The following is a 14,913-nucleotide window of genomic DNA, read 5'->3' on the forward strand; positions in this document are numbered from 1 at the left end:
TTCCTAGCAATTTTTTTTAGCTTAAATTGAGTAGAAAACCTGCAGCCCGCGAAATCTTCTGAAAACACTGAATTTCTTTTCTTAAAAAATAAAAAAATGTGAAATGAAATTAAAAAAATTTAATAAATAGGTAAAAAATGACAAATTTTAGATTTCAAATTTGAGTCATCACTTTTTAATGCGCTCAATTTGAACAGATTCTATCGTAAGTCTATTTCGTTTCTCGATCGCCTTTTCAACTGTTTTTGTTACGAAATTCTGCACAATTTAAAAAAAAAAAAAAACAATTTTTATTACGATATTACAGTGCATGAATTTTGAATTTGAGTAATAACTTTTCTCAATTATTGATAAAAAGGAAAATTTCTTAGAATAAGTGTGTTTTTTTGAATGAATTCTAGTACATTAAAAGTATTTAATTTTCTGCAAAGATACTAATTTTTTTAAATAAAAATTTAGTGCTAGAACACTTACGTTTATATTAGGGGTGCACAACCTTTTTGAGTGAAGGGCCACTTGCACAGCAGGTTGGATAACGAAGGGCCGCACATGTATTGAGACATGTTAATGACAAATATAGTAATGTTTATTTAAACATCAGCGTTCTATTTTTTTTATCAATAAACTTAGTAATATATTTGTAAAAAATTAGAGGTGTTCCATTTTTAGAATTCATTCAAAAGTAAAAAAACTTATAATTTTTTTTTTTTGCGAAAAAGAAATTGCTATTTTTTTCATATGAACAATAGATTTATCAAAATAAATAAACATTGAAGAAAAGTTTTTTTTTATCACATCATGCAATACGAAAATTCATTTTAGAATTACGAGGCGCATCCAGAAAGTAAGTTTTTCAATTTTCTTTAAAAAAAAGAACTCATACTTTCAGGAACATATTTATTGGCAACAAGTACAGCAATATTTCAGCTATTTTTCAACATAGCCACCACCAGAATGAGACACTTGTCGTATCGTGGGATCAACTTTTGTATCCCTCTGTCGTAGAACTCTGCCGCCTGTAAATGGAACCAGCGTGTGACAGACGTCTTCAGCTCTTCGTCGTTGCCAAAAAGCTCACCGGAGGACAGGAATTTCTTGAGGTGCAAGAAAACATGAAAATTGCTGGGAGCAAGATCAGGGCTGTAGGGTGGATGATCAAACAACTCTGAGCCAAATTTCGTCAAAACAGCTGCTGTGCGTCGAGCTGTATGTGAAAGAGCATTGTCATGGAGGAGCACAACACATGCAGTAAGCATTCCACGCCTCTTGTTTTGAATGGCACGTCGCAATTTCCGCAGTGTTTCACAGTAACGGTCAGCGTTTACTGTTTCACAACGTGGTTCCATTCACAGGCGGCAGAGTTCTACGACAGATGTATACAAAAGTTGAACCCATGATACGACAAATTACTCAATTCTATGTTGCTATTTTGAAAATAGCTGAAACATTGCTGTACTTGTTGCCAAAAAATATGCTCCTGAAAGTATGAGTTCTTTTTTTTTTAAAAAAAAAATAGGGAAACTTACTTTCTGGATACGCCTTGTAAATTCTAATAAATAAAAAAAACTGCTATGCCCACAGAATGAAAGTAGGAAAAAATTTATCATAATTAAGTCATATAAATTCAAATTAAATATTTTAATTGTAGAAAATTTATAGGTTTTAAACAAAAGCCTAAAATAAAAGCAAAACTGTGATAGTATAGGAAAATAAAATTCAATGCTTATTTTGTAATGTACTTTATTATTTCATTTTATTAATTATTAGATTTTTTAATATCGTAAAAAATTTTCTTTTTTTATCGTAAAAGATCACTTAGGCAACAAAAAATTGAAATCTAATTTACAAACAGTGAGCAGCTTAAAAATTCACGTTTTCCGCCATTTTATGAATTTCTCAAGTTGCAATAACATTGCATTTAAATTAGGGATGTAACGAGTATTTGGCCCTTCTGTGAAAAATTCAGTTGGTTGAATGATCAGACAAATATTCGGCAGAATATTCTTTAGAAATGTATTTTTCTAAGTTTATTTTATTTTTGAATTTTTATATGCTTTTTTTTTTAAATTATAATCATACAAGTCAATTTTGTCATTTTTTCGATACTTTGAGAACTGAGAAGGACTTTTTTCCATTTTTTGCTGTTTTCATTATAACCCTGCACTTTAACAGAACGTTTTCGGCAACTATTTTCATGCTCATTAACATTAAAGCTCATTTTCATTCAAAGCAACTATTTTGTTCATTTTCGTTCTATGGCAACCCTGTTTGTTCCATAAGCTTGAGGCAACTTCAATTATGTGATACCAATTTTTATTTCAATGTCAAATAGCATTTCATTTTCAGTAATTAAAAGTTGAAGTAGCATGAATCTTTTATTGTTTCACTTATTAAAGATTTATTTTGTAATGAGAGATTTATTTTGTAATGTATTTGTTTTGTTAAAACATGCTTATATAATTAAAAATTATTATTATTTCAGAGACGTTTCTTCCTCTAAGGAGAGAAGTTCAAAGCCATAAGAAATCTATATTCTGCTTCAGCAAAGGAAAGTAGATTAGCTGTGAGTTGAAAATATAACTAGTGTCATCAAACGATTCTAGGTAATTACAGAATTTTTTTTATGTGAGAATACCAATCATTTTTCTAAATTAAAAATTTTATCTGTATAGCTTTTATCATAGTAAAATAACCACTTATACTTTTTACTTACAATGTTAATGTTTTCTTCTTGTGACTTAAAAAATTTTTTTAATTACTGCAGTAATATTAACCTCCAAAAAGACCAGTGGTGTTGCAATTTTAGATGTTACATTTCCGAAAGTATTTTTATTTTTATGAGATAAAATGCTGTTTATTCAAAAAAAATGATGACTGATACTTACAGGCAATTTTCAATGTTTTAGCATTTAGTTTTCTTTACACATGCACATGATTTGGCTTCTAAAATTTCCCGCTTACCATAAATCGCTTCCTTTAATTTTTTATTGTAGTTTATCCTCTTTCTTGTTTCATCATTTTGCCTTGTTTCTTTTAAGTTTTCACCATTTACATGTTGTATTGTTGTCCTAAACTACATTTGTGTGTATTGAAAATTTTCAGAATATATATTAATTCTTATGTAATGTAAAGCTATGTAAATTTTTTCCTATTAATTATTAAGCACAAAAGGATTGACAACAATGGCTTATTTTTCATTTATTTATTTATCATTATATTATCATTATCTTATAATTTATCTTTGTGTTTCTTAACATAATTTATGGTTTGTTTTTTCAAGAAGAGAAGTTTTTACATATGCCTTTTTAATAAAAATCAATTGATTAAGAAAATTGTTCTTTTTATTAACCCTTTTTACAATCATCAAAGGAAATTACTATAATCATTTTATATATTCATTTAATGATACACATTGATGTTTGTTTAATTGAAAACAATTAAACATAGTTCAAATTGAATATTTTAATAATTTGATTTAAATCTGCTCCTTTTGCAATGTTTTACTATTTTATGACATGGGCCAACTGGATGAAACCTTTCACGTAGTCTTTATGTATAGGTTCAAAAAATAAAGTTTGTGAAAACTGGGTGAAACTATCAAAATCTTAGGGTGGAACCTGAGATTTAATCGATAATAGAAATTAAACATAAAATATTTTTAGCAGGATCATTTCTTGTTTTGATTAGCTCAACATGTTGAAGGTTTGAGTATAGGCTTCTTCTATACAAATATTATACTTTTAATAAGATTTCCAAGCTTAGAAACTGCCATGTTCAGCTTTTCAGTTATGATTTTGAGCATTGGTGCAATCATTTTTTACTTTATTGGCTTTATAGGCGACAGTACTAACATAACTTATGTTATTTAAACTGTGTACTCCAATTTGGTTCTTGATCATTTTGATTACTCGCTAATTTAATCTAGATCCTTAATTATGCTTAGTTTTGCTTGAATGATTTTACAAGAATTATCTCTCTTTTTTTTTAAGTATAACAATGTGTCAGATTTTCTTTATCTTTAAAAAAGGGTCAAAAATGCTTGAAACTAAAATTACCTATTTATTCTTTAATTTCTGAAACTAATACTTGTTTTTAAATAACTTAATTTTAATTAAAATAAATTATTCAGAAATATTTCCATTTTTTAGTATGAAGACGTAGGATGTAAAACAAAACAGAGAATTTCGACTAAAATTCCACCACCTTTTCATAACACAATGAACACAATATTCCAAGTCCTTTTCATAAGATTGTTTCTGAATCTTTTCTTTCTGCCTAATCTAGGCAGTGCTAAACTCTCTCTTATACCGATTTTTTACTATACATTTTTATTTGCATTTTTATCATTTACATTTTTATCATTCAATTTTCAACATAGATTTAAACAATAGTAATTATAAAAACTAGTTAGATTCTTGATAAATCTGAGAACTAAATGATTTTCTTTTTACCCTTTAACTTGTCATTTTTTTTCTCTAAGTTCCAAGTTTTTAATTCTGTGATAAAAAAAAATTTCTCCCAATATTACAGAATTAGAACATGTTTTGTATACTACATAATTAATGTGAAATACACATTACCTGCTACAAATATTTTTAGCAATTCATATAAATATTTTAAGGTCAGTTCCACTAACTGGAAAGTGTTGTTAAGAATATTATTTGTTTTAGTGTTTTAAATAGTTGTGTTTAATTTTTCATATTAAAAAGATTTTTAACTTGCCTTAACTGATGCTAATTTGTTTTACTTAAGATTAATTCACTACTTTATTTTATCTAACTGTAAAATTTATGTAATACATTCAATAAATTATTTATTAAGTTGGTGTGAAGTTATATTTTTTAAATATGTGTTTTTACTATGTTGATTAGAAGTTAATAAATATAGCTTTTATCCGTAAAAAAACTTTCAATGTATCTTTATTAATTATTTCTTAATATACTTAAGTATGGGTCTCAGGAACTTAAGGCACTTTAGTAATCTTTCTCTTTTTAATTTTTCTTTCTTTTAATTTTTGTAATAAACAGCAAAACTGGTTTGATTACGGAAGGAATCTCAAAGGAGTTGAAAGATGATTGTTATAAATAAACCTGCAAATTTCAACCTCAAATTAGACCTGTTATGGTGTTTATTACTCACACCTTCCTTTGTGTAGTTTCTCAGATTTGATAGCATTTTTTATTCATTTAAATATCAATTTGCAACCCCAGTTTGTGTTGTATACATATTTTAATTTTACTTTGATAAGAATTCTAAAAGTACATGTCTATTAGACCTTATGAACACTGAATGGATTTGTGAAATATTAAAAAAAAGAAAAAAGAAATAATAATATTTCTGTAATACTTAAATTCATTCAACTAAAAATTAGTTCTTTAGGAGAAATTAGTTAACTGTTGGAAACAGCTAGTTAGGCAGTTTTGGGTATAAATAAAATCAATCATAGCATCTAACTTGAAAAAAAAAGTTTTAATGTGTATTCAGCAATTTTCAGTTAAATTATATTCTTTAGTCAGGCTACCAACCTTTATGTTTTTGAAATATATTTTATTGAGTGTCAGACAGTTAAAAATAGAAAGTTTCAGAATCTTAATTTTGCCAACATTGCTTAATATTGCATGTCTTGCCATAAAAAATTGGAACAAAATGGCTTTTCATATTAACTTTTGAATTATTCATATGTAGTGAAGTTAAAAATAATTTTAAATTAAATTTACATGAACAAAGAATCTTACATTAAAACATAAAGTTTGCTACCACTATAAGAAATTTTTCCAAAACTGTGGAAAGTTGGCAACCCTGCTTTAATTATGCATCATTTTGCTTTTTTTTTTTGCAAAAGAAATAGGGTTTTTTAAAATTATATCAATTAAAAATGTACTTTTAATCCTATTTATTAGAAACTGCATGGAGAAATTGTTTTGTTGCTGAATGAGTTATCTTATTTTTGTGAAATATTTTCATGCATGACTTAATTAACCTGTTTTTATCGCAAAGATGTGGGAGTACCAATTACAACTAAATTAGCCCTCGGCTACAATGTCTTAGAGTATTGGCTTAAATTTTTATGGATTTTAATGTGGACCACTTACATATGCATGTCTGCATGATGCTCGATGTTTTATTTATTTTTTGAAAAATGATTTCCTCATTTTGCAGGTGCAATATTTAAATGACATAATCATATTTAACTGACTTAATTGAATCATAAAAACTGAGTGAGCTGTATTTTTCATGTTAGGTAGCAATATTTAAATAGTTATATAGTTATTCTTTAAAAAAATTAAATTAGTTACTTTTTTTTTTGCTTGTGTAAGAAATATTCAAAGTTTTCGTTGTCTGTGCGTCTAGTATTACCAATGATACAATGATGTACACTAACATTTGCAAACCAGATCTTTTTAATTAATATATTAATGAATGATATAGTTATAATATAAGAAGGTAATGATATCAATATACTTTGCTTTTCATTCTGTTTTTGTCAATGGAATTGTTTTTTAATCTTGGGTCAACTGTTTATGTGTATACATATATAAATATGTTACTGTGAATTACCGAAATCGGTGACTGCTGACTTTCACCGGTGAATATTGACAATCACATAGTTGGTAAATGTTCCAAATACATACTAGATCTAGTTAAGTGCCACTGTCTGTTATACTTTTGCCTGATATCTGAATACTGATGTTTCTACTAATCGTTCCTTAGCAGACATTATAATATTGAATAAATATAATAATATCAAAGAATAAATTAATATCAAATTGGATATAGAAAAATATTTCGGACATTCTCCAAAGTGACTATGTGATTGTTGATATCCACAGATAAAAGTCGACATTCTCTCGATTTCGGTCATTCACTGTATCATAGTTTTGCTTTTCTTCTTGTTTTTGTCCCTTTCCCTCTCTTCTTGTAAATATTCTGCCTACTTACAGGATTTTCTTCCATATTTTTCCAATGATTTTATGATCATTCATTTCTATTTATTCTTCTACATAAGAAAAATGTATTAACAAGAGTCCTGCAACCAAAACATGTCACTCCCACAATACTTAATAACTATTATTAAAATATTGAATTATTTTTTTGTGTGTCAGTAATTCACTGTATCTTAATCAACTATTTCTGAATACAAAATTTCATAATTTACAGTCATACTTAATTAACATTTTTCTGTTGAGGTATAAATGTAACTTTTTGTTGTGGGTGTAACTATAAGAGTAAAGTTAAATAAATTTACCTTTAATAACGAAGATTAATAAACACTTTTCTGCATAGCTGTAAGATTATTTATATAAGTTCAGAGATTTGCTGAATAATTTCCTCAGTTACATAAGTCCATGAAACTTAAAGATTTTTCACACTGATATAGTGTCTCTTTATAAATTGAAATAAACAAGTTGATGACAAAAATATCATTAAAATATGGAACAGTATGCACTTTACAGTTAACGTGCTAAATTTCAACCATATTTAAGGAAATTTAAATTTACATACTTATATCCTCTATCTTGTGGATAGAGCAACTTATGATATTTTTTAATGTTATATTTTTTTGTAATACATAATGATTTGAAGCATATTAATTGTACAAATATAAAGATACTATACATATATAAAGATTAAAGTGCTATATAGGTCTATCTTACCATCTCAAGTGCTTTCTGATAATTTTTTTGTTTCAGAAATATGATTATGAGAGCTCATCATCTGAAGGTAGAATCGAATGAAGGTAGTTTTTAAAAATGATTCATAATTATGATTCTTTTTTTACTGACCTTTTTATTTATTTTCATTTAAAAATTTATTTTTTGTATTTAAAAACTTGTTTTATTTTCTTTTTTAAACAAAAGCTTATTTTTTCATATACATCATTAGCAGTTTATACATCACTCAATATACATCACTAGCAGCTTGACCAATAGCATTAAAAATTGTTCAAAACCCAAAATAATTTTTATTTTATCTTACAGAATATAAAGATATGTGTCATTTAGAAATCTCGTAATACTTCATATTCACCATGTAAACTTACCAACCAGCTATTGTTATAAATCTTAAAAGAGAATAAAAATTATTATAGTTGTTTTCCAATAAATATTATTCATTTTTTGTAATGTGTAATATCAACACATTAGCAGTTTTTGCTTAAATGAACTTTTTTTTTAAAGCAAGAAAAGAAAGATTTTTAAATTGTAAAAATTTGCAATTTTTTAACTATATAAAATTTCAAATTTTTGTCAATCCACTACCTACTTTCTGTTAAAGGTTATTTTTATATATGTATATTTTTCAATCTTTTAATGAGATACTCTCAGCTGAATTACCTTTCTTTAAATGATATTATTATTTGTCATAACCAATAAGTAGTTGCTTACTTTTTACTGATTTAAAGCAACATTTTTTTTATATTTCAGTTTTTATATATTTCAGTTTATTTTTGATACCTTTTAAATCTTTAATATTCTTTTGTAACTTACTTATATTTTAAGGTATATTTTGCATGACAAACTTTTTTCTTCTATTTTTGTATTAAATAAACTGACGATTGATTATATTGCTATCCATATCAACACTATTACTCAATATACTTGAACACTTTTGTCCAAAAAACGACCCTCCAGTCACAGTTTTTCACAATATATTATTTAGGTAACATTTTTCCTGTAAAGAAAAACTATCTTATCCTACTAAAACTTGATTCAAATGATCATTTAAATGATAATGATAATTACAAGAAATTAAATACTTACAAAAAATTTAAAAAAAAACAATTTGTTAGTCAAACATTTATTATTTTGAATGCCTATAATTTTTTTATTCTCTATTTTTTCAGTTAATAATTCGAGGACCCATATTGACAAAACTTATTTAAAAAACGCTAGTGAGACAGTGAGACACTTTTAAAATAATAATAATTAATAATTATTTGTAATGAAACCTAAACTAGTTTGGATAAAAATAAAAGTTCAAACTAAAAATTTTACATATATATATTTTGAAAAATATATCTTGTCCCATCACAGCTTCTAAGAATAGATAGGCGTTGATTGTTAAGAATATAATTTTTCTTTTAAAAGCATTATTGAATTTTTTTGTATAGATTTCTGTATAGATATAGTAGATTTGATAGATTTTTGTATAGATATAGTTTCTTTATATTCTTACTAACTTTTGAATATATTTTACAGTGGCAGCTGTTTTGCAATAGCAACATAGCAAAGAGTTCTTTAGGGCCCATTGTTCTGAATAAAATGCTTGTGGACAATATTGGAGTATTTAATTTTTACTTTTTAAGATCTTGTCTTGCTTTTTATTATTATCTCTGTTATTTATGTACTCTCTCTATTACGTCATCTCTGTTATTATGTCATCGTTTTGAACAAATAAATAACACATCCATTCTTTTTTTAGGAATTTTTTGTTTTGGCAATCAATTTAAACTGATCTAAATTTAAAACTGACTGACAAAATTTTAAAAACTTTGGTTTAAACAGAGAACAGATTTTGAAAATCATCAATAAAAAAGCGAATTTTCATATATAAGCATAGTGGTATATGATATTTAAATCAATATTTTTTTAAAAAACTGATAAACTGACTAACTTTTCATTATTTAAGTCAAATATCATGCATTGTAATTTGTAAGTTAAATTTTCAATTTCAAATCAATCATAACTCTTATTATGACAGAACAGAGAAACTTTTCTTTTTTGTAAGAGCATTCTGTCTTCATTCTAAAAATAATTTTATTAATAAATCTTCCTAAAATTCTGTTAGAAAAAATTGTGCCTTATTTGAAATCATGTAAATTTTAAAAAAGGAGAAATATTAATAAATATAAATTTCAAATGATACTGGATTTCCAATATAGCATCTTTTACAGTTTATGAAATTGCCAATTTTGTGATTTTGATCTCATTTTGATTAGGTGTATTCTACAAGATTCTTCCATTATTCTTAAGCATTTCTGGAATGCTGTTAGTTAAATTCTGAGGTGCCTTAAAAGTATTAAAATTCTGCCCTAAGAGTATTTAGTTGTTAGGTTTTTCTTTGTATCCACTTTTATTTCTCATTCTCTTTGATATTTTATGATAAATTGTTTTATAATTTCGTACGAGACTTTAATTGTTAAAAACAAAACATTTTTTGTCAGCTGCTTTAATATCTTTTTATGAAGCCATATGTTTTAACTGAATAAATTTCAATTCTTCAGAGGTGCAGTTTCATTTGCAAGTTTTGCTTTGCGTTTCCTTTTTCAGTCATATTTCTGACACTTTATTATTCTTCATCAGAGTTGACATAATTTAAATCACCTGATTTTTTTAAATAAAAATAATTTATAATTGCTTACTTAGAGTTGCGATTTTATTATAATTTTAATTTATAGAATTTCTGGATATTCTGAAAATTTAAAAAGTGAAGCGTATGTTTAATCAAAATGTCAAGTGTAAATTGTGCTACTAGATTTCAAGACAGAACATCACTCAGTAAGATATAGTTAGCAAAACCCAACTAAAAACTTAGTCAGGGGAACTACCCACCTGGAAAGCCTGGAATTATCAGGAACTTTTTTTATACTGGAAAATTCAGGGAATTTTCTCTTATATATATATTTTTAATTTTACTAATTTAAATTATTTTACCATCCATTATAAACTCACTCTTTTAGACAGTGTTGCTAAATGAATGAATAAACCTTTGACCTCATTGGAGACAATGGAACTGTACATTTTAGAATGGTCAAAGATTTTGGAAGAAGAGGTTAGGATATTTGCTTCTAAGTATAAAAAGTAGGTTTCCTTTTTTCTTCTAGTCTGTGGGCCGAATTCATTTATTGTTCTAGTTTGTTCCAATGCTTTTGGGTAGTTTTTATTTTGACAAAATGTTTTAATATTTTTTACCTAATAAAATTCTCCAAAAATTCCATGGTTATAACTTAGTAGCAAAAGATTTTAGATTGCACTTGCTTTTGTACTCTCATCCAATGAAATCGGTGAATTATTTTTTCTCAGCAAAGCCGATCAATCACACATTTTCTTGCAATCACTAACAGCAATGTTTGAAGATAGATCGTTTCAATTGTTGCATTAATTCTCATTTTCTTAATTTCATTTTAGCTTCTGATATTTTAATTATAAAAAAGTTCTTTTCAGTAGCAACTATATGGTAAATATTTGATTTTTGATTCAAAATACAAAATGTGTAGTAATTACAATGTTGAACGCTTGTAAATGTTGTTTGCAATCTAGAGATATTTCTGAAACTGTTTCTCCTTTTACCTTAAAAATCTGGCAAAGACTGAGAAATGTATAAAAAGTGTGTTCAATGATGTATAAACATAAAATCTAAAAAGTTTTTATTCATGTGCAGGGCCCCGCACATGAAGTTGCTTTTTTTTACCATTATTAATTATAGTTAGTTTTTTCTTTTAATGTCATGTTATCATGCACCTAGTTCTTTTCAAATATGCTTTATTTGGTTTAAGTTTGGCAATTGAGGTGGTGCGTTGAAAGCTTGTGGTCAATTATTGAGACATTGGACACAAATGATGAGAGATGTGTGCTTATGATAGCAATTTTAATATAAAACAAAGATTCCAATCCAAATTTTTGGCTGATAATTGTAAATCTGTTTTAAAATATTTAAATAAATAGTTTGATTCACTATGCCATCAATAAATAACTATTTACTATAAATAACTATTCCTTATGTTGATATGCATCAACATACAAAGACACCACCACCATGCTTAACTGTTCCAACTGAGTTCTTTGGATAAAGTTCCTCATTTTTTCTGCTTCATAATGCACATCAAAACCCAATGTGTTAAATTTGTTTCCATTAGCCGATAAAACATTACTATATTAGGATCTATTTATCATTGATTTTGCAAAGTAAAGCCACATCGAAAATGAAATTTAAGCAGAATATTTTTATAAAATTTTGCAGAGATTTTACAACTTTCATATGGGAATTTATGAATTTTTTCACAAATTTTATAATTTTAATCTCAGATCACGTTGATATGAAGTACATCTTTTAAGCATTTTATCACATATTGCACAATGGAATGGGACAATATTCATTACTGATTTACCTCTTATGATGACAAATAATCATCTTTCAAATATCTGTTGTATAATTATGACTATGAGCCATTTTTAAATGATAGAAGAAAATATTATGGAATTAGCCAGCAAAAATTAAAATATAATTTTGCTAACATAAGTTTGATACTAAATTACAAATACATTAAATTAAATGAAAATAATTAAATAAAAAAATTAAAGTAATAGACAATAATTTTAATTCTAAAATCTAAAAACATTTAAGTGCACAATGATTGTAAAGTAAAATTTTTGTTATTTTTTTATTGATTTCCTAAAAACAAACTTTTACTTTATTTTTAAAATATTCCATGAAGTTTTGCTAAAAAAAGATTATACATCTTATATTTAAATACCCATTCTGAAATATTCATTTTAATTAATGAAAAAAGCCTTATTTCAATAAAAGTCATAAGTGTGTATGACGCTTTTGGACGCCTAGAATCTTTTTCTTTTGCCTAAGGAAAATATATTTATATTATTTTGCTTATTAAACAATACTTATTCAAGATTTCTTTTTTTTTGTCGCTTTTTACTTGACATTTGGTACACTTTGTGAAAAAACTACTTAGTGTATTACATTAAAACATTTTTTATTCAATAAAAACACTATATTCTACTAGCTAAAGATATTTTCTCCACATCAGTCTTAATTTTTTAAAAATTTATCCAAACATTAAAGAATAAAAAACTAATATTTTACTAAGTTGTTAAAATCAATTTAGTCTGATTATTTTTCATGATGATATATTTAAAGAATAACATTTTAAATAAAATATTTTATAATATTGACACTTTTCTTGTACCTATCCTACACTTTATGAGAAAAAAACATGCTGACCTGGAAATTTTAGTATGTTTACCTGGAAAACCTGAAAAAATCAGGGAAATTTAAAACCTGATTAAAGTGGCCACTCAATGTTTGTTAATGTAAATATAATTGTATATAATGTAAATTTTTGTATTATTTCAATTTAATCTGGAAAGTTAAGATTCTACCGTATTTTCCAGATTTTAAACTGGGTCTTATTGTTATTATTTTATTGTTTATTTAACCATATTTTTCATCTTCTCTAATTATTATTTTCTATTTACAATTCCAGTTTGCTTTTTACATTTATATAACTATTCTGCTTTAGATATTTTAATAATATTTATGTCATTCCCCCAAAAATGTAGATATGTCATGAATTTTGCAGAAAATTTCCTAAATTGTAAAGGCATTTTTTACAATAAAAAATTTTAAAAGATAAAAATATTTTATTTAAGATTTATTATAGTTTGTATAATATTATTAGTTTCAAATCTAAAAGATATTTTAATAAAATTTGTTAGTTTATTAATATTTTTTGTTACTTTATGCAGTATTTTTCTGAAAAATCTACTCTGAGCTCTAAGCTTTTCAACTTATTATAAATGTTTTGGGAATGTATTATTTAATATTTGACCTTGGTTTTTTCACACTACTGTAGTGTTGCTACAGCATACTTGTTATACAACCTGTTCTCTCTTTTTTATAATCTCTAATCTCTCCTTTTTATAGTTTCTAATTTTAGATTGATTTTTTTTTCTAATTTTATATTTAATGTTTTTGAATGTTTGCATTTTTAAGTGCATGGGAAAATTTATAATTTTAAGTGAAAAAATTTGAAGTTCTATAGATTAAAAATGGTATTTATTGGTAAAAAGTTTATTATCAAGAAAAATAAACAAATGACTTTGAACTGACAAAGTAAATATAATCTATAAAAATCTTTTTTTGAGAAATTCATTTAATTGAAAAGTAGGCCTACAAAGATTTATGTGCAGCTAATTGTGTGATAATTTTTTTGTCATTTTTACAATAGTGTGTTTTTTATAATTCTTATTTTTATATATTGATTGTATATTAAGATAATAAATTTTATTCTTTTCTTGTGAATTGTGCTTCTAACATAGGGAAAGTATTATAAATAGAGAATAATCTTTTATAAATTTTTGGATGGTAATAAAAATTTTTCAGGGAAGTGGGCTGCAGCATAAAAAGCTTTAATCTTTTTGTTATTTCATTATCTAAGTCTTATTCTTAATTTATTATTCAAAACCAAACGCTTTCTCAAACTTAATTATTCACTCATAATTTTATTCACACATATAAATTTTATTCTTTTCATGTTCATTGTGCTTCTAACATACGGAAAATATTGTAAATAGAGAATAATGTGCCTGGAACTTTTTTTTTTGCCATTTATATTTTCATGTTTGAAGTACTTATTGATTTTAATTTTATAGCTTGTGTGGTCTTTGAAGGTGAAGAAAAAATTTCTATGTGGGTTTTTGATTATTTTTCTGATATTTGTCCAGAATTTTTATGTTTAGTATTTTTTACTTTTCTTAAATTTTTATGTTTCAATTATTTATTAATTTTAATTTACAGCTGGTATTCTCTACAGACGAAGAAGAAAATGTAGTATAATCTGTTGACCTGAAGTTCTCTTTGCTTCTATAATTTCTTTTTAGCATTTGTCTGGAACTTTTATATTTCATATTTTTCTGCCTATTATAAATTCCATGTTTAAGGTATTAGTTAATTTAAATTTATAGCTTGTGGTCTCGAGATAAAGAAGAAACTGTTATATAGTTATATAATTGTTATATTTGGACCTACAGTTTTCCTAGCTTGTTATGAAAAAATTCATCTGCCTGAATTTATTAAATTTTTTTTCTTAATTTATATTTCCTTGTGCTAGAATTTGCAAATTGTTTTTATATTTTGTATGACTTTCATTGATGGTGATATTTGTATAATTCAGTCTAA

General features: G+C 25.5%; 1 long non-coding RNA gene across 1 annotated transcript; it reads left to right on the plus strand.

Moving 5' to 3' along the window:
- Positions 1–1,713: 1,713 nt before the first annotated feature.
- On the plus strand, positions 1,714–9,696 carry LOC147802006 (uncharacterized). Its single transcript, XR_015430588.1, has 3 exons — positions 1,714–2,603; positions 7,692–7,738; positions 9,198–9,696. It is a non-coding gene; the product is annotated as an uncharacterized LOC147802006 (long non-coding RNA).
- Positions 9,697–14,913: the final 5,217 nt, after the last annotated feature.

This window comes from Parasteatoda tepidariorum, chromosome 11 (assembly GCF_982258835.1).
Source record: "Parasteatoda tepidariorum strain Cologne lab strain chromosome 11, Ptep-v5.0, whole genome shotgun sequence".
NCBI classification, from domain to species: domain Eukaryota; kingdom Metazoa; phylum Arthropoda; class Arachnida; order Araneae; family Theridiidae; genus Parasteatoda; species Parasteatoda tepidariorum.